The following is a 15,648-nucleotide window of genomic DNA, read 5'->3' on the forward strand; positions in this document are numbered from 1 at the left end:
GGGCCACACTTCATCGCGGTGCGCGGGCCTCTCACTATCGTGGCCTCTCTTGTTGCGGAGCACAGGCTCCAGACGCGCAGGCTCAGTAGTTGTGGCTCACGGGCCTAGTGGCTCCGCGGCATGTGGGATCCTCCCAGACCAGACCTCGAACGCGTGTCCCCTGCATTAGCAGGCAGATTCTCAACCACTGTGTCACCAGGGAAGCCCTGCTTCCTTCTTATAAGGATACCTGTGGTTGCATTTGGGGGCCCACTCAGATAATCTAGATGAGCTCCCCATCTCAAGATCCTTAACTTAATGACATCTGTGAAGATGCTTGTTCCACAAAAGGTAATATTTACAGGTTCCAGGTTTTTGGATGTAGATGTCTTTTGGGGGACCATTTTTCAGCCTACCACAAATAGCTAACATTTTAAAACTCTTATTATGCTCTAGATACCATGGTAAACACTTTATATGTATTTTCATCTATATGGATTATCGCTACTCATTTATATACAAAGAAACTGACTCTCAGAGAATTTCCATGACTTGCCTCAGGTCACACAGCTAGTAAATGATGAAGCTAGAGTGAACCCATGCAGTGTGACCTCAGAGCCCGTTTATCTAACTGCTATTTGGTATTGCCTCCCCATAGGTTCATATGCTTAACCTAAGTAATTAGAAAAGGGTATATCCATTTCACGGCATAGAATATATTCAGTGAGTTCTTATTAATGGTGTGTTTTGTGGTATCTTTTTTTAAAAAATAAATTTATTTATTTATTTATTTTTGGCTGTGTTGGGCCTTCGTTGTTGTGTGTGGGCTTTCCCTAGTTACAGTGAGCCGGGGCTACTCTTCGTTGCGGTGTGTGGGTTTCTCATTGCGGTGGCTTCTCTTGTGGAGCACGGGCTCTAGGTGCGTGGGCTCCAGTAGTTGTGACACACAGGCTTAGTTGCTCCTCAGCATGTGGGATCTTCCCGGACCAGGGCTCGAACCCGTGTCCCCTTTGTTGGCAGATGGATTTTTAACCACTGCACCACCAGGGAAGTCCTGTGGTGTCTTTTTAATTACCAAGTTAAAACAATGTTTGTTATTTTGGAATTTTCAGTTATTTTTAAGGAAAGACACTTGAACTGGGAGGACCTTATCTAACATTTAGAATCAAAATCCTGTTGCCTAGAGAAGATAGACCAAGTAAATAGCATTCCTTAGAGAATGGATCCTGGATAAGGTCCACCCCTCTTTTGATGTGCCACATTTACATAAACCCAGTCTCTGGTGTGCCAGCTCTAAAGAGCTAGAATAGTCAAACTGTAAAGAACTGATTGCTTTGAGCACTTAAAGGCACTTCTCCATAACTAGTTTTAGATGGATTTATTTTAGCTTTCCTGGGAAAAGTGCATCTAGAGATGAAATCTGAATGAAGGTAGAGAGAGGTGATTCTTGTGTTGATCAAAGTTCAAAATGAGAATGTGTAATGTATTCCAGATTATGTTCTGCTTAGCATTTGCTATGTTATGCCTTTAACAATTTGCTGATTTTCTGTGTATGACCTGTTAGTCTAAAAATTCAGATCACACAGATATTTCAACTCTGCGTAGATTTAAACTTTAGACTTATGAATCTCTTTTCTATAGATTTCTTCTTGGAAGCAGATTCCAAATTTAAGGAAGTAATGCTGTCAGAGGCCTTGGAGCTATTGCTCCAGCTTTTGTTTTTATTGCCACTGCTTTAATGATGGCAGGGCCGTCCCTTCCCCAATGTGACATGCCTGAGCAGGTGTGCAAATGGTTAAAGACTAGGGAGATGGGACTCAGATGGCAGATGGTGATGCCTTGTCATGGTTCCAACTACACTTTGAACATTCTGTCCCTCCTCCGACATGCATCACTTCAGATGGCAGCCTCATTTGGAGGTGAATTGTTGTTTGCTATTTTTTTTTTTTTTTCTGTGTTGGAGTTGACCTCATACCTGGCACTGTGTGAAACGTATTGGCCTAGATTCTGCCCCAGAGATGATAGAGGCTTATTGATATTTAGTGTATGCTTTGTCATATCAATTTTTAGAAAATAGAGCCTGAAGAGATCTTCTAATTTTACCGAGATTACCCAGTCGCTGGCACTATTCTATTTACCTTCAACTGGTATCTCTCTAAGGACAGATGCTTCATGAAAAAAGGAGTTCTGGAGTCAAATTATGGAAGAAAGTGTTTTGAGGGCAAATGAGGTTAGGAAATGTTGATTCCTTTCCTCCCATTACCTCTGTAGCCAGTGTGTTGACAGCCACACCTTATCTCTTCAACACCTCTCTGAATATAGCCATGGTATATGTTTCTGGCATGCTGATAGCTTCCTACCTTAACCCAGCTCTCTTCTTTGCCCGAGGGCTTTCTTCAGCACTCTGGGAGCTTCTCTGGGCTCCCTCCAGGTGCTACCCAGAAGCCATGAGAGTGTTCATGCCCTCAGGACAACTCTCCATCTTTGGGAAGTTGGACTTGATAAATTCTGAGACCACCCCACTCTCTTCATTTTTTTTTTAAAATTTATTATTATTATTATTTTTTGCAGTACGTGAGCCTCTCACTGTTGTGACCTCTCCCGTTGCGGAGCACAGGCTCCGGACGCACAGGCTCAGCAGCCATGGCTCACGGGCCCAGCCGCTCCGCACCGGGGCACGAACCCGTGTCCCCTGCATCGGCAGGCGGACTCTCAACCACTGTGCCACCAGGGAAGCCCCCCACTCTCTTCAAAATAATTCTGAAGCCACACCATAGTTTCGTGGAGAGTTTCCAGCAGAATTGAGCTCTAGTTTCTCAGAGCAGTAACTTGTTCATTAACATGAACTACATGGTGTTTCCCATTTCCCTATCTCATTTTTCCCTGTCTCATTGTGTTTCCTATTTCTGTCTCTGACATACACTACCTGTACCCAAGTCCTTATCTGAAAGCCTGCTTTTGGAAGCCCCCGCCTCTGGATAGTCCTATGCATGTTAGGTTTGAGAGGTTCTAGAGTAGAGAAATTTACTTAGTCCTGTTCCCTAAACTTGCCGTTCCACAAATCTTTTTTTACTCTAAAATTTTGTGTATCTAATTTTTTTTTGCAATATCATTCCTGAATTTGGCTGCTGGAGATATCTGAGAGAAGTATGGCATTATAGTATCCCATGAAAGGGCCCACAGATTCCCTTTCACAGCCCGTTTTTGTCTTTGAGTACCCTTGGCAAATGCCTCGAGGTCACAGGTCTGCAAGGGACCTTAGAGTCTAGTTACCTCATTTTATCAATAGAGAAACTAAGACCTAGAGTGATGAACTGTCGTCTGGTTCAGTTATCTGAGATTTCTTAGGAAGTGTGCAAATTATCTAGCCCAAGGGTTAGTAAACTGGCTTACGGGCAAAACTCAGCCTGCTGCCTGTTTTTGTACAGCCTGCAAGCTAAGAATAGTTATTACATTTTTAAATGGTTGAAAACAATTTAAAAATAATATTTCATGACAATAATGAAAATTAATATGAAATTACAATTTCAGTGTCCATAAAGTTTTATTGGAACACAGACACACCCATTTGTTTATGTCACTAACCTGCAGCTGCTTTACTGCTACAATTGCAGAGTTTGAGTAGTTGTGACAGAGACTATATGACCCTCAAGCCTAAGACATTTATTATCTGATCCTCTACAGAAAAAGTTTGCCATTCCCTGCTTTCGATTCTCAAGATATGATAAAGGGAATTGCAGATGTCAGTGTGCTTTTCAGCATAAGTGAATACAGTGTAGCAGATAGGTCAGAGCTGTGAGTCCTGTATGAGAATCCTATTCTGTGCAGTGCTGTTAACAAGCTTCATTGGATTTTGGACAGATGACATCACATCTTTAAGTATCAATTTCCTCGTTTATAAAATGGAGGGACTGGACTGAAGAGTTCTTAAATTCCCTACTGATCTGATTTCTCTTAGATTCTGTGTTTGTCTATTTGGCATGCATTAATCACCAGGCTAAACTCATGGTCAGAGCTGATTACATCTCCGCTGTGGTCCAGCTTTCACAGGTGCGAAAAAAATCATAAACTTAACTAGTTCCGAGTCCATACCCCAACTACCTCCTTTATCTAAATCTCACATAAACCCAATAATTCTCCTGCCCTAATCACCTAGGGCCCGGTACTAGACAAATAGAGACCACCTCTGTAGAGGCTGCCAATATTATTCAAACTAGCCAGTTTTAAACTGTTTTCTCTTCCCTGCTTTGCCTTTTCCGTGGAAAACATAATCAAGACTCTAGGCCAGGCTTTCCTGTCCCTCTTGCTTCTGCCTCCTGATTGACTCTGGTGCTTCCCCATGTGCCTCTCATTTCTGGGGACTTGTAACAATAAACTTTTTTTCAATGATACTGACTTTTTTGTATCATCACTCAGTCACCTTTATAAATTAAGACTCGGGCACAGATTGCGTAAGCACAAATTATTTATAATTCTGTGAAGTTATCTCAGAGTTTAATGTATATATAATTCTAGAGCATGATTTGTTCTTGATGTTCGGCCTAAGCCAAACCTCCTTTATTGAAGCTCAGTTCCATCGCTCCTCATCCATGAGCTGTGTGGGAAAGTGAGCACATAGGCTGCATCCTTGCCACACAGGGAGCCTTTGGCTATTTCTAAAGTTCATGTGACTCGTTGGTAAGTCTGTGGTTTGCCTCCTCATAAATCAAAAGCTGCGACTCAGGAACACTTTCTCATCATACGGTTTTTCATTTGTCTCTCCTCCTCACACTGCTCTGAGTCCTGGAAACTCTGTGCTTTCTCCTTAGCCCAGTATAAGCTGTGCTATATTAACTTTTCTCTAGATGTTTCCTTTAGTTCTGTCAGGTATGAATGACGCTGTTCTTTCCAGAAAATTTTTGTCTTTTGGGACCTCCCTTCACCGTAGGCATCATCATCTTTTAAGCATTTTCCCTTCTATGTGGCCCTCAGGAATCAAGGTCAGTTAGGACTTAAAGGGGCATGTGATGGCACAGATGAGTGAAGTACACCAGGTATGATACAATTGGGGTAATGGGGGCTATGGTGAACAAATGGCCATGTACTGTTGACTCAGCTGTTTTTTCTCAGCTTTGAGAAATTATTGTCCCATGAGAATTCTGTCCAGTGGTGACAAAACTTTTCCCTTTTTAATGTCCAAACTCTAGAATTTTAGATGGTATCTCTAGAATTTACAATAAATTCAAATTAAAAAAAAAAACACTGAGCCAAATGAAATGCAACTCTGAATTTGATTGAGCCTGTGAGCCATCACTTTGCTATGTCTGATCTGTGATAAATGGGAAAATCCTTCCAGACTCATTCCAGATTCATTCTTACTTGTACTCCAAGTCATTGGACCCTGGAACCTACGACTGCTGAACTCTTTGGCTTTTGTCTCATATGGCATGTTCTCAGGATCCAGCTCCGTGCTATTTCCAGGGTAAATCAGGCAATCTAATGACCTCATCCACTCTAATGGGCATTTTTGCTAGGATGTTTCCTTTCTTCTCTGTTAAGATGTATATTTTATGAATGAAATTATAGGGACAATATTCTTGCAGCTCTTGTCTGAAGTTGAGGATTTTAAACATGTAAAAGGGTCAAAAGTCCATGGTAGGCCAGAGGGGGGTATTTAGGCATAATGGTAAGTGGTACTTTATGTTATCTCCCAAATCACAGGTATTAGGAAGCGGCCAGGTCTGAAAACAGTTTGGACTTGCATCATTGTGGTCAAGATTGTCATTGTTATCAATATCAGCGTCAGGTATGGGCTGACTTACAGAGTACTTACAGAGCACCACTAACCAACTTTTGTCAGTTCTCCCTTTCTAAAGTTGAGGGTGCTTTTGGTGTTGACAGGCACTATGTTTTTAAAAGTTGTTTGTTTATATATCTGGTAATTGGTTCCATCTGGCATCATCTGCTTTGCCTAAGCACTATTTAGCATGCTTAATGAGATCCCCCTGAGCTTTGAAAACATTTAAGTGAAAGAGTTAGATTCCACAAATAGAAGAGGCGGCTGGTGAGACTTGGTCGTTACGCCAGGTGGAGGGCATATTTTTGGGTTTAGAAGCCAAAACCAGACTTTCTGTTCTTCTCTGCCCATTGGCCTGGAAGGTACCCACATTGAACCCACCTTGTTTTATTCAGTGACACCAGTGAAATGTCTGCTGTTCCTACCTTCTTAGACTGCCATCAGCGCTTAGCAAGAACCCGATGACGAACCTTATAGATGGCTAGCTGACCAGCTCTCCCCAGGCTACCCCAGCTTCCCCTCAGGAATAATAAGATTCTGTGCCAGGATTGTACACATCCAACAGCCCAGCATGAGTCATTCTTTTGCCCCAGGGTCGGTAAAGATTGAATCAGTGAGCTGGAAAAAAAATCCTGGTGATTTGGTTCCTTTTATTCCCCCTGGGAAGTAGGGTGGGGATGAGGATGAGGAGAAACTCATTTATTTTACATGCTTATTTGCAGAATTAATGTAAATTAATCACCCTTCCATGAGTGATGTTTTGAGCACAGTATACAGCTTTATCATTAATGAGAGGAAAGTGGAACACTTTTATTTCCTTTTTGGGTAATTCTTTGAGGCTAGCACCACTGTGTGGAGAAAGTGGATACAGACTTTTCTTTGGCTTGCATAACCGGCCAGCGCTGTGCCTCTGGCAACGTGATTTTGGTATCTTCTCGCCTGTTTCATCTTTTCTGAGTCATCGCAGAGCAGCATAGTGATAGAAATATTTTTTGCAGCAGTGTCATACAGTGCTGGGCTCTCAAGGATCTTGTGCTTCTACAAAATGACTGAACCGCATGCAGGGAGATGACAGTGGCAGATTCACAGAGCAGCTTTGTATCAGGCAGAGTGTAAATTAGACACCTAGTTCGGGATTAGCCACTGGGCTCTAAAGTGGATATTACCAATTTGGACTCTGTAATAAATGTCAGGACCTGTTCTGAGGGAACTTTCTGACCTCTGTTACCCAAGAGGTGCAGGCTGAATCAGAGGAAAGGAAGAGACATAAGATCTGGTGGTAGGGTGCAAAAGAATTTTACCAAACCACATGGTTTGCCTCCTGTGGGGTGGGAATGTGAAGTGGAGCTTCTCTCCTGACTCTTTTGGTAGAATGAAGATGAGAGAAGAATATAGAGCAGTTCTACTGACTGTGGCTTTAAATCCCACGGAGGGGAGCGGCTAGCAAAGAGAGGAGAAAGATTGGTACCTCCATAGTGGCCTTTCCTGTGTGGCTGGCACCAAGATCCCTGGAGAGGGGCAAGCCTACTTCTCCGTGAGAGGTTGGTTCTTCATTTCCAAATTGACTGGTGTGTGTGTGTTGGGATGGGGCTCTAATAGGTGGAGGTAGGGAAAACTTTTGCTTATAAAGAACTAGCACTATGTAACTCCTAATAGGCCACCCTTCCAGTCTTATTACTCTTTCTGTAGTCTCCTAACGCCAAAAGAGAAAAAGTTTTACCAGCACTTAAAACAGAGAGCTGTGATTGTGGAAATTTGGTGGAGTCAAGAACAAATCAAGATGTGCTAACATTCCTCTCTTCGATGAGCTACTAAAGTGATAGGGAAATGTATAGAACAGTCCTTGCCACCCACAAATCACTATTGCCTTTAAATATCTCCTTTACTCTTTCCCATAACTGGCCTGGCTCCTATAGCTGTAGACATTAACATATATGGGGTTTCAGATTGAAACAGCTTCTTGTGGCTGAGTATGGGCTGATGCTAATCTGGAGGGGGTTTCAAGGGACATGTTATGGAACTTTGTAGAAGGCCATTTATCAAACTTAAATGTGACAGGAAGCTGGGTGGGCCATCTTCACATTTTTATCATCTCAATTGATACAGAAAAAGCATTTGACAAAATTCAACATCCTTTCATGATAAAGTAAAAACACTCAACAAACTGGGAATAGGAGAAAACCATAATTAAAATTAAAAACATATATGAAAAACTTACAGTGAACATCATATTCAGTGGTAAAAGACTGAAAGCTTTCCCTCTAAAATCAGGAACAAAGCAAGGATGCCAGCATTCATCACCTCCATTCAATATAGTTCTGAAAATCTTAGCCAGAGCAATTAGGCAAGGATAAGAAATAAAAGGCATCCAAATGGGAAATGAAGAAGTAAAATTATCTCTGTTCACAGATTAGAAGATCTTATCCATAGAAACCCATAAAGATTCCATACAAAAATAAACCCTGTTAAAAACTAATTAAAAAATTCAGCAAAATAGCAGGATACAAAATCAACACACAAAAATCAGTTGCATTTCTAGACACTAACAAGGAATTCTACAAATTTTGGAAGCTAAAGGATGATAAAGGCATATTACTTTCTTAGTGAATAATTGGTTCCTTGAACAGACGAGATATGTTCTATATCTCCTACCAAGATATGTTCTTTCTGCAGAGAATATAGTAAAATTTGGATTAACTTTGGGACTGCTAATATGACTTAGTGAGAAATTGAGTTTTAAATAAATACAGTCTCAAAAACAATTTGATTTTTAGAGAGGATAACATGGTAGCTGGGTAGAGGCCATGTTTCAATTAATAGATAAATATGAGCAAGGCAAAACTTTTTAGTATACAGACATCTGAATGAACACAGATTTTGAATTAAAGGGATTCAAGGTAATATGGGTCTCTAGTCTGTCTGCCTTGAAATCATTTTCATAGTTCTCTGCGATGTCTCCAAAGGTGAGAAATTCAAGCTACTTAATTATTTTCTTAAAAACAGAATGGAAAGGAATTTTAAAATTCCTAAAAAAAATTTTCCTTATCATGGTACAGTACTACATTTCCTATAATTATCCACAGAACTTAAAAAATTTTACAATGTATTGCTAGAACTCCAATAGAAACTTATGTTGGGGTGCTTTCACTTGGGATGAAAGAAGACAGCAAAAGTTATATAATTTTGGTTAATTTGCATTGAAATATTTTTATAAGAGCATGTAACCCAATAATAAAAACCAGGGTAAATCATTCTAATTTTACAAGAAAAATTAACACTGTACTCCCCTACAACCTTAAAATTAAAATCTGGTAGAATGACTACCATTGTACTCTTTATTACTATGAGTTCAACTTTTTTTTTTAAGATTCCACATATATATGAGTTTCTTTTACTTAGCACGATGTCCTCCATGTTCATCCATGTTGTCTCAAATGGCAGGATTTCCTTTTTTTCTTTTTTTCGGCTGAATAAAATTCCATTGTGTATATATATATATATATACACACATGTATATATATGTGTGTGTGTGTGTGTGTGTGTGTGTGTGTGTATACATATACATACATACACAACATTTTCTTGATCCATTCATCTGTCAATGAACAATTTAGGTTTTTTCCATGTCTCGGCTACTGTGAGTAATGGTGCAGTGAACATGGGAGTTCAGATACGTATTTCAAATAGTGATTTTATTTCCTTTGGATATATACTCAGAAGTGGGATTCCTGAATCATATGGTAGTTCTAGCTTAATTTTTTGAAGAATCTCTCTACTGTTTTCCATAATAGCTGTCTCAGTTTATATTCCCATCAACAGTGTATAAGTTATCGGTTTTTTCCACATCTTCATCAATACTTGTTATCTTTTGATTTTTTTTGATTTGCATTTCCCTGATCATTAGTGATGTTGAGCATCTTTTCGTACACCTGTCAGCCATTTATATGTCTTCTGTGGAGAAATTTCTATTCAGATTCTTTGCCCATTTTAAAATTGGGTTATTTGGATTTTTGCTATTGAATTGTAAGTGTTCCTTATATATTTTAGGTATTAATCCCTTATCAGATACATGATTTGCAAAAAATTTTTCCATTCTGTAGGTTGCTTTTTCATTTTGTTGATTGTTTCCTTGGCTGTGCAGAAACTTTTAAGTTTGATGTAGTCCCACTTGCTTATCCTTTTTCTAAGGATTTCTGCAAATCTTTTCTCCTAGTTATTTCTCTGTTCTATAACTTAATGGCTGTTTCTTTATATCTGATTCAGCATTGACTCAAACTTGAGAGATAACAGCTTCTTTTCTCCCAGAATTCACTTGTAAGAGTCAATAAAAGGCAACTTGTAGAGGCAGATATATACAACTATATCTGGTAGATTTTACTGGCCAGTTAAGTAAGTGTGTAAGAGCATATATTGCAGCACCACTTATTAGAAAATAATCTAAAATTGAATATCAGCTTTCCTTGTCCTCTGAAAGTCCCTTGTCCATTTCTACCAACTTGGATTTCAGTGTCTCATCATTTTGTTTAGCTTTCTCTCCTGCTTCTTCTCCTCTCAGATATGATAAAAATTCCATGTATTTCATTTTTATGAAGATCATTTCAGTTTTAGCATTTATCACTCCCCCACAGCTCACACTTTGCATAACTCAAGATTTATTAATGTACTCTGCTAGAAAAAGGTTCATGCATGCCAAGTGTCACCCTTTCTTCTCTCCTCTTCCCCTGTTAGGGGCAGGGAGAGAAATATGGAGGTTTATTTCCCCAGGGCTAAGAATTATGTCTTTACATTAGAAGACAGGAGGGTGCAGTTGATTTTGGTTTTGAATAACAATTTCAGCAATATCTTCATTGTATTATTGCCTGACTGTAAAGAGCTGGGAAATGCTAGTTTCTCAGAAGGGACACTGAAAAATACTCAAGAGATCAAGTTCTTATTCTGGTTCTGTCACTAGCTAGTTATGTGATTTGGGGGAAAGGGCCTCACTGGGTCTGAATGAGTAATTTCTAAATTCCTTGCCAATTCTATGAATTTATGATTTGTCTGAGAGTCTCCCTAATTCTATAAATGTAGCCATGGCTGGGATTTCCCCCTTCACAGGTGAGTAAATATCCCACCACTCTGGACTATGGCTCAGCCTCTCCCTGGCCAGCTGTCTGGTCCATGTCTGCTATTAATATTAGAAACATTAGAGGTTATAGAGGCCAAGGTTTTGAGCCAGACACAGGCACAGATTCTGGTTCTTTCAACTTAGAACTTTGATTGTTTTATTTGCTCTCAGAACTGGCTTATTTGTAAACTGGGTAGAGTATCTACCTTGGAAGGTTGTATTTAATACAGTAATGCACATGAACTATGTAGTACAGTGCCTGGCATGTGATACAAGTGCTTAATAAATGGAATTCATGATCATGAACATTATGTCTATTATAAAGGGGCTGGGTGAGTGTCATGCCAAACTGTTTCTGGGTCTGCTGAGACATCTTAGTGTGTGTGGTAGAATGTTTCTCTTCTCAAGGGGCAGAAGTTCAGAAAAGTTCCCAGGCACTGGGAAGTGCCTGGAAGGGAAGGTGTGCACCTCGGAGCCTCCCTTGTAGGGTATCATTGAGCCCTTGTGTTTTGAGGGTTGAGTCTTCAGACCAACTCCTTGACCTCCAGAGGGTGGGTTTCCTGAGAGTAGGCTGACTTCCCAGACTGCAGGGCTTCCTGTGGAGGCAAGGGTGATGGTGGCAGAAACTGGAGTCAATCTGAATCCTCTAGGAACTTGACCCTGGAACATACATCTGGGTATGTGAAAGGAAGGAGAGGTGCAGCTTCAGCTGTGACGCTAGGGTCCTAAGCATGGGCACCCTTAACAGTGAAGAATGAGACATAGCAGCCTCAGCAAAATACACCATGTCAACAAGATCTTGGATTTTATATATATATATATGTGTGTATATATATATATATATATATATACACACATATATGTATATATATGGCAATACATCCTGGTTTGCTGAAACAGTCCTATCTAGTTTCTCTTGTCCTGACATAATTATTAATAGTGTCCTTTCCTATTATCAGATATGTCTCAATTTGGATAATTATTTAATCCACCTGTGTAGGACCAGTTTTCAACAGTGACATCATGTGGCCCCAAGAAGAAATGACAGTGAACCAGAGTTAAAGTTAATTCCCTGCTAGTGTGGAAGCCAGAATGACCCCTTTGTGCTCTTGGACTTCAGAGCTGTTAAGGGTCCTGATCATTTAGGAGGGTGGGAAAGTTCAAGAGGTAGTTTGAGTATATCCTGTTAATAAGGCACATGGATGGTTCAGAAATTAATTGGGAAAATAGGAGGTTTGACCATATTTAGGTTACCCGAAGTTCGTGAAGCAGTTTATATGTCATGTGCTATTTACTTTAGAATCCTTGCTTACTTTAGCCCTAGAGACCTGGTTCTTTACATATTTATATTGAGCTCTTTGCAGTAGTTTATCTTGATTTATGATCTTGAGAAGCTATAGTTTTTACTGGTAAGAAGACATATGAAGTGAGCTACAGCTTTGAGTTTTAATTGCCGAAGTCGGATATTTATATGTATGGCTAAAACTAGTGATTAAGTGAACGTCAGCTTTTGCCAGTCCAGTATCCCTTTCCCCTTCTCTGGGAATTGAGTGCCCCCTTTCCTTTGGGAAACACATTCCATATAGTTTACATGGGGCTGACTCCCTTATCTCTTTCTTGTCCCCTTACCTCCCCTGCCCCTTACAAGAGTTTGGACATATGGCTCATGGATTCATGCTTGACTAATCAGAGTATTCCCATCCCTTTGGCCACATTGATTGTGGGATGGGGTAGACAGTTGACCACAACTAAGTCAGTTTATCTGAAATTTCCTGCTGGAGCTATTAGAAAAGACTCTTTCATTCTGCTAAGGATGCTAATCTGGTAGTATGAGATTAGCATCAGGCTGTTGGCAGCATCTTCCCACTAAAAGGAAAATGCCCATCCAATGAGATGAGAAGAGAGAGATGAAACTCCAATGACATTACATTGAGGCTTCTGGATCCAGCCATGCCTGAAGCTCCAGATTTTTAGTTCCACGAGGCAATACTTTTTTGTGTGCTGTAAATTTATAAATTAGCTTAAACTAAGGCAACTTACAACCAAAGAGTTCTAATGTAAGTAATGAACAGTCTTCTGTTTTGCAGGGATCCTGTGTCTTAGATTTTTAAGATTCACTGGAAGAATTGATCAACTCTAATTTTTCTCAGCATTTATGATATTATTCCAAAAATAGTCTACTTTTTTTACTCTTGGTATTATTTAGCTTATCCATATAACCACAGAAATCCATTGACAGAGCTCTTTACTGGGCAAGGTTAATCTTGGAAAGACTGTGTGAGGAGGGATGGTAATCAAGTAGGCAAACCTCAAGGAAATAACTGAAGAAAACCTCTTTCCTCCACAAGTTCCACCATCTCTTAGTCTACGGACTCAGATACCACTTGCCTTCTTTTGCTCCAGGATATTTCTTGGGGGTCAGTGGGGTAACATGTCCTCTGTCTCAAGCATGAGAGATGGAAAGAGAAAGCATCTTAGCTTCCACAAAATGTTCCTGCTCAGTATCTTGGGCAGTATATTGACAAAGAGATCTGGATTTATAAAACTTATGTGGAACAACAAGTAGCCCAGCAGTCTGATGAAAAACAGGGTGGTGAGAAAGAAATATTGAAAAATCCTGGAAAGAGAAGGCCAAGAAACTGTTAACTAGAGGTTAGGAAGCCTGGAACAAAATAGTCATAATCTAAATGTGTGTCTGACTCCTTGATATTCAAATGTCTCTACTCTTTAACAACCCCTTATAAAGGTAACCTCTTCCCATATGCTGGCCTGCCAGCTACTCTCTCTCCCATCACCATGTTTAATTTTCTTTCAGCATTTATCACTATCTGAAATTATCTTGTTTTGTTTTTTATTTTTATTTTGGAAAATTGTTTTCCGAAGTAGTTGCACCAATTTATACTCCACCAGCAGGGTTTATGTTTCTGTGGATCCACATCCTCTCCAACATTTGATGTTATCAGACTTTTAAACTTTTGCCAATCAGATGGGTATAAAGTAATATCTCATTATGGTCTTGGCTTGCACTTCCTTGATGAACGATGGTGCTGAACATCTGTTCATAGGTTTATTCATCTTATGTGTTTCCTCCTGCCCATTTATCTACTATGTTGTTTGGGCTTTTCTTATTAATTTGTAGGAATTCTTTATATGTTCTTGATATTAATTCTTTTCCTTTGTGTATATTTTGAATATCTGCCCTCTATAACTTTCACTTGCTCTAAGATGTTAAAGAACAAAATTTATTTTTTAATGTGCATTTTATTTATTTATTTTTGGCTGCACTGGGTCTTCATTGCTAAGCCCAGGCTTTCGCTAGTTGTGGCGAGTGTGGGCTACTCTTTGTTGAGGTGCGCGGGCTTCTCATTGCGGTGGCTTCTCTTATTGAGGAGCACAGGCTGTAGGCTCACGGGTTTCAGTAGTTGTGGCTTGCAGGCTCTAGAGCGCAGGCTCAGTAGGTGTGGTGCACAAGCTTAGTTGCTCTGCGGCATGTGGGATCTTCCTGGACCAGGGATCGAACCCGTGTCCCCTGCATTGGCAGGCAGATTCTTAACCACTGTGCCACCAGGGAAGTCCCTAAAGTTATTTTTAATAAAGTCTAATCTATCATTTCCTTTAATTAGAACCACTGCTTTTTGTATCTTGTTTGAAAAATCATTCCCTACCCCAAGGCCTAAAAGATACTATTTTGTATTAAGAGTTTATGGTAGCTTAAAAATATGTCCACAAATTCTTTGGTATTCCTCCCTTAGAGAGATTCTTCTCCACTGGAGTGTGGAATAGACTTAATGAATTGCTTCTAAATAATAACATATTATGGGGCTTCCCTGGTGGTGCAGTGGTTGAGAGTCCACCTGCTGATGCAGGGGACACGGGTTCGTGCCCTGGTCAGGGAAGATCGCATATGCCGCGGAGCGGCTAGGCCCGTGAGCCATGGCCGCTGAGCCTGCGCGTCCGGAGCCTGGGCTCCGCAACAGGAGAGGCCACAACAGTGAGAGGTCCGCGTACCACAAAAAAAAAAAAAAAAAAAAAAGAATAACATATTATGGAAATGACAGTGTGTGATTTCCTAGACTATGTAGTAAAAGCACTGTGGCTTCCTCCTTACTCTCAGGAGAAAGCCAGCTGTCAGGTTATAAGGACACACAAGTAGCCTGGTGGAGAGGTCCATGTGATGAAGAACTGAGACCTCCTGCCAGCAACCAGCTGTGTGAGTAAGCTCCTTTGGACATAGATCCTTTAGCCTCAGCCCAGCCTTCTAATAACTGTAATTTCAGCCAACATCTTAACAGCAGCCTCGTAACAGACCATGAGCTAGAACCACCCAGCTAAGTAGCTCACAGATTTACGATGCACAGAAAGTGTGAGTTCATAAATGTTTGTTGTTTGTAGCCACTAAATTTTGGGGTAATTTGTTATGTGGCAATAGATAACTAATACTGAGTTTTGTAGGTTTTTTAAAAAAATTGGTGTTTAAGTCTTTAACACACCTGGGCTTGCTTTTTTGTTATACTGTATAGTAGTAATTCAATCTTATTTCTTTCTCATCTGGATAACCTTTTTTTCCCCACCATATTTACTGAACAGTCAATCCTTTCTTTCCCCTCTGACATATAATCACTGTCATATATCAAGCTTCTATATGTGCACTGTTTCTGAGCACATGTTCTTTTCCATTGGTCAATTTTCCTATTCCTGTGATAATACTACACTATCATAATTACTGTAGCTTCCCAGTAAGTCTTGATATCTCAAAGGGCATGTTTATCATTTCTTGCTCTTCTAT

This window comes from Physeter macrocephalus, chromosome 11 (assembly GCF_002837175.3).
Source record: "Physeter macrocephalus isolate SW-GA chromosome 11, ASM283717v5, whole genome shotgun sequence".
Classification (NCBI taxonomy): domain Eukaryota; kingdom Metazoa; phylum Chordata; class Mammalia; order Artiodactyla; family Physeteridae; genus Physeter; species Physeter macrocephalus.